The sequence below is a fragment of the Gavialis gangeticus genome, unplaced genomic scaffold, assembly GCF_001723915.1.
Source record: "Gavialis gangeticus isolate Ggan-Ray unplaced genomic scaffold, GavGan_comp1, whole genome shotgun sequence".
Taxonomy (NCBI): Eukaryota; Metazoa; Chordata; order Crocodylia; family Gavialidae; genus Gavialis; species Gavialis gangeticus.
In genome coordinates, this window is record NW_017728995.1 from 52,298,193 (window position 1) to 52,303,747 (window position 5,555).

At 43.3% G+C, this 5,555-nt stretch overlaps 1 long non-coding RNA gene across 1 annotated transcript in view; it reads right to left on the minus strand.

Moving 5' to 3' along the window:
* LOC109287852 overlaps nucleotides 1–5,159 on the minus strand; it is a 7,586-nt gene extending 2,427 nt beyond the window's left edge. Inside the window, exons 1-2 of the long non-coding RNA XR_002094985.1 lie at nucleotides 5,149–5,159; nucleotides 116–119 (exon numbers count right to left, since the gene is read on the minus strand). This is a non-coding gene — a long non-coding RNA (uncharacterized LOC109287852). The remainder of the gene's footprint in view (nucleotides 1–115; nucleotides 120–5,148) is intronic.
* Between the last annotated feature and the right edge of the window lie 396 nt (nucleotides 5,160–5,555).

The window sequence follows — 5,555 nt, forward strand, 5'->3', positions numbered from 1 at the left end:
GGACATCCGCAAAAACTACTTCACAGTTAGGGCGGCTAGGAGCTGGAACCAACTTCCAAGGGAAGTGGTGCTGGCCTCTACCCTGGGGGTCTTTAAGAAGAGGCTGGATGCCTACCTGGCTGGACTCATTTGAGCCCCGTTTTTGTTTTGGGGTTTTGTTGTTCTCCCGCCCTGGCGGGGGCTCGGGCTAGAAGATCTACTAGGTCCCTTCCAACCCTAAATCTATGAATCTATGAATCTATGACCTCACAAGATCATCAGGTCCAGCCCCCTGCCCAAGGGGCAGGAAGTCAGCTGGGGTCAAATGATCCCAGCCAAATAGGCATCCAAGTGTTTTTTAAAAATGTTCGGAGTAGGTGCTTGCACCACCTCTGTGGGGGAGTCTATTCCAGGCTCTGGGGACTCAAATGGTAAAGAAATTTCTTCTTATATCCAGCCTAAAACAGTCTTCCCAGAATTTGTGTCCATTAGACCTTGTCTTCCCTTGGGGTGCCCTAATGAACAGATGTTCTCCCAGTTCCTGATGTACACTCCTTATATACTTATAGGCTGCCACCAAGTCCCCCCTGAGCCTTCACTTCTCCAGACTGAAAAGTTCCATGCCTCTTAGCTTCTCCTCATAAAGCCTGTTCTCCTGTCCTCTAATTATGCATGTGGCTCTCCTTTGGATTTTCTCAACCTTCCTTTCTAAGGTGTGGAGCCCAGAACTGGAGGCAGTACTCCAGCTGCAGCCTCACCAAGGCCGAGTAAAGTGGGAGGATGACTTCCTGGGTCTTGCTTGGGATGCATCAGTAGATGCAAGCCAGGGTTTTGTTTGCTTTGCTGGCTGTGGCATTGCATTGGTGGCTCATGTTAATCTTGTGGTCAATCATTACTCCCAGGTCTCTTTCAGTCATGGTGCTAGTGAGTATAGCACTTCTGAGCCTGTAAGTATGATGTATATTTTTTTTCCTGAGGTGGAGCACCTTGCATTTCTCCATGTTAAATACCATCTGGTTTTGATCTGCCCACCTTGTGAGTCTGTCCAGGTTGGCCTGAATCACCAGCCTATCTTCTTGTGTGACCACATGTCCCCATAATTTGGTGTCATCAGCAATTGAGCCAGTCCACTTCTGATACCTGAATCCAGATCGTTTATAAATATATTAAAGAGTACTGGTCCAAGTATGGAGCCCTGGGGGATGCTGCTGGTCACCATGCACCATGTGGATTCAGTTTCATCAACTATCACTCCCTGGGTCCAACCATGGAGCCAGTTTCCGAGCCCTTGAACTGTAAGGTTGTCAAGGCTGCAGTTCCCCAGTTTAACTATGAGGACTTCATAGGAGACCAAGTCAAAGGCTTTTTTGAAGTCCAAATAAATGATATCAACCACTTCTCCTTTGTTCAGGTCATGCGTCACCTGGTCATAGAAGGAAATGAGGGTCATCAGGCAAGACTTACCTGCAATGAAGACATGTTGGCTATCTTTCAGAATGTTGCATTCTGTTAGCCTGTTGTTAATGGTTTTGTTGGTGATTTTTTTCCAAAAACTTACAAAGGATTGAAATCAAACTGATTGGGCTGTAGTTCCCTGGATATTCCTTTCTCCCTTTAATGACTGTTTAAGTCCAGGATATAAGTGTAGGATGTATGTATATGCATGCACACATGCTAATACACACATGCATGTAATATATTCAATATTGTTCTCATTTGGAAATTGGTATCTTAGTTTGTATCACCTATAGTGTTAAAATAATGAGTTTCTTATATATAGCATCTTGAATAATGGACATACACCATCATTTCTTGGGGTTCTGTTTGTGCACTGTATTTTTATAGCCCTAAAACTCTGAAGTTAAGAGTTCTATTAATACTGTTCTATTCATACTGCTTTATTATTTTTAATGCATCTGTATTTTTTGTGAAAACCATCAAACTGTCTAAAACAAGAAAGCTGCAAGAGAATGACACTTTACTGGTTTTGAATGCCTATGGTATTATACAATTTAATAAACCTTTCAGATTCTGGGATCTTGTGATTAAATAAAAAGCTTAAAGGCTTGATCCACAAATGGACTTAGCCTTTGTGTTGCAGCACTTGATGTTTAGGTATCTAATTCTACTTTATGGAATTAACATCCAAGTTAGGTGCCTAAACCAGCTATTAGATGCACGGGGAGTGTTAACCACCTGAGAATGAAATATAGCAGTCACCAAGGTGAGTGAACAGCTGCCCAAGCTAGCAATAGGAAATACTGAAGACAAGGGGCTATTTTAAATGCCATTCTTCACCAGGATATATGTGCCTTATCCTAGTCTATTAGCTGGCACTTCCCTCTGTCTGAGGTTCGTACCCCAAACCCTTCTCTCGGAGTTTGGCATTTAGCCATTTGCAGATGTGAGCAGAGAAGGAGAGGGAATTATTTTAAATACTGATTTTGTGGCCTAGGGGTTATGACACTCACCTAGAGAAAAGAGGTTGCAGCTCTTGCTCCACTGAATACTTAGTGAAATCTATGGTAAAATAGGAATTGCAAACTAGGTTTCCCCTTTAGCAAACACTATTTCTACTAAGCCAGGCGTCAGCAACATTCTTCAGCAGGGGGTTGGAATGACCCAGTTTGGGTCTGAGAAGGGTTGGCACTAGCACCTGACTTTCTACCCTGCACCTGTGTGTGGTATGGTTTAAGGAGAGCCTCCCTCCACCAGAGCCTTCCTTCCACCAGAGTCTCATTTCCTTGCCACATAACTGTGGTGTGGTGGAGGAAGAACTCGTATTCTGCTGAAGCCCTGGACAAAAGCCATACAGTCAAAGCCATGGCTTCACGGGTCAGATCCAAAGTCTTCACAAGCTGCCAACCCCTGTAGTAAGCTATTACTGCTTGGTTTTTCTCTCCCTCTGGCCCAGTTATTCAGAATCAGTGGAATGAGGAGAAGCTTTAATGGAAGAGGAGGAGAGGTTTTTTGTCTGTCATTACCCTATAGCTTGGTATGTTAAGTTACTCCACTGAAAGAAATGCAGCCTCAAATCCTCACAGGTAGCAGAGGAAATTGAACTTGAGTATCCCTTGCCCTGGGTAAGTGCACTGACTACTGAGCTCTTGGGTTAAAGAGGCACTTCCTCCTCAGGCTATGTTCTGGATGGTCCATGATCTGAAAATATCTACCGGATCAAACTTTTTAGATGAGATGGATGGAGGAATATTAATTTGTAAAATTCAGTGAGCCTAAGCCACTCAGTGTGCCCAGAACTGGAACTTTATGTACCCACTGTTAGAAACTTTTGTATCTCCAGGATTAATACAGCTAAGGAGATGTTTTGAGAACTGCCATTTTGGACTCAGGCACCTATTTGGGACTCAGAAACCTAAATTGGGAGGTAGACACTAGTATAGTCCCACCCAAGTCACTTTGTTTTTACAAGTTAAAGGAAAGAAAGGTTAGAATTTCTTGGTCCATTCAGTCTAGGTGTAGGGTAGTACTAAGGTTAGCTGACTGCATGGTTGTCTTGTATTCCAGCTTGCTGTTATACCATTACATTTTATTTGTCACTGAATTATTTTCAATCCTAGTACCACTACACTTCTGAAACTGAAAGTGGACAAGCGTAGGTCAAGGGGAAGGAAAATTAAGGGTCATCTTAAGTTTATACAGTGGTGCCTTTTCATTTTCTATAAAGCTAACTACATTTAGGCTCCCTGTTGGGTAAGCTTTTTCCTGTCTATTATTTTCAAACAAGACAGTGCATATGACAGTCTGAGAATCACACCAGCCTGAACACAGATGGTAGGGATTACAGCACACTGAGCCTTGACCTTCAAGAGCCTGCCGTTTCTTTTCAAGGTTTCTCTTTGACAGCTAGACTGGCTTTTGTCAATTAATTTCATTACTGTATTCCCCCCCCCCGCCCTTATGATCAATTACCTGTGCTTTAGAACATGCCTCAAAATTATAGCAATATTCAAAGCTGGTTCCAAATTGAAAAAAATTAGAAAAGTCACAATGAAATACTGGAACATTTAACTAATCATGATGAAACACAGTCCAACTTCTTCTCAACTTTTTAACCAACTACCTGTACTGATAGACTTTGACCACAGTGCAAGAGGAGGAATGAACTCTATTATATGCATTCATGAATCTTCTAGTGAATTTAATTTAAATACAGATGAGAAAGATTTTTACGAGATGGCCACAAATTGTTATAGATGTCAGTACAGAACCTACATTTTGTTTTTATAGCAAGGAAGGTAAATGTCTGTGGGACCAGTTACAGAAGCTGCCATTTTTTCAGAAACCCCACTGAAATCAGAGAAGTTGGTGGAATAGTAAGGAGTTATTCAGTAGGGCTATGCAAAGCTTCAGTCCCTGATTCCATTCAGTGGAGATTTGGCCTGATTTGGTGGCCGAATCTCCGAATCTGAATCAAATCAGGAGAACCTTTAATCTTTCTGAATCAAATCGGAACCTTCCAAATCAATTTGGAGAGATTTGGTGATTCGGACACAGACACAGCTTTAAATGTTTTTTCTACATACCTCAAGGTACCAGGTGACTTGTGAATGTTGAGATGGTGGGGCAGATGGAGTGTCCCACAGGAGCACAGGGGTCCCCACAGCGCCCTCGGCAGCAGACCTGAAAGTGGACCAGAAGCACTTCTGGTCTGCTAGATAGCGTGCGGCCCCCCCCCCCCCATGGCCATCTGGCTTGGCAGCTGTGCCTCCTGGGTCTGGGGTGGGACCCGGTGTCCTCTCACAGCTGATCGCTGAGCCATGAGTATGTGTGTGGGGGGGAGGGGGTGCCCTGCGCACTTCCTGGCAGACCCAGAAGTGGACTGGAAGTGCTTCCAGTTCACTTCTCGGTTTGCTGCCGAGCACACCTCCCCCCCACCACCCCGCATCCCCATGCTCCTGTGGGATGCTCCATCCACCCCAGCATTGCAGCTTTCATGAGCCACACCTGATACCTCAAGGTATATACAAAAGACATTTAAAGCTGTATCTATGGCTGAATCAGCATAGAATTGTCGATTTGGATTCGGCTGAATTGAATTGGGGACAGTGATCTGAATCAATGAATTGAATCACTGTCCCTGATTTGGGCCAAATCCAAATCTGAATTGAATATGGCCCATTTTGCACACGCCTAGTATTCAGGCCAAACAAGGCTGGCAGAATTTGTCCAATAGAAATTAATGCTCCTGATTTTTGTTTTGGTTAAATGGTAAATCCAAACAGTCTCCTAATATCATATTAAGTGAAATGCAGTGCTTGCCCTGAAAAACACATGAGAAAGCCACATGAAGACAACTTCTTTCAGTGCCACCATTACATCAAGATAATGCAGATGCACTGGTAGAACTAGAAGCAGACCACGGTTTATTGTTTTTAACATAGACGCTGGGCAACTGAAAGTCTGAATACTTACATAAGACTTTAACAGATGACATGAGGGTAAAAACAGACACAGGATTTCTCCCAGAACAAAACTTTTTGATTTGGGACACTACCCATGTACAAGCCTATTGTCTGACTCTAAGTATCTGTTAAGTATCCAAGATAAATGCTTTT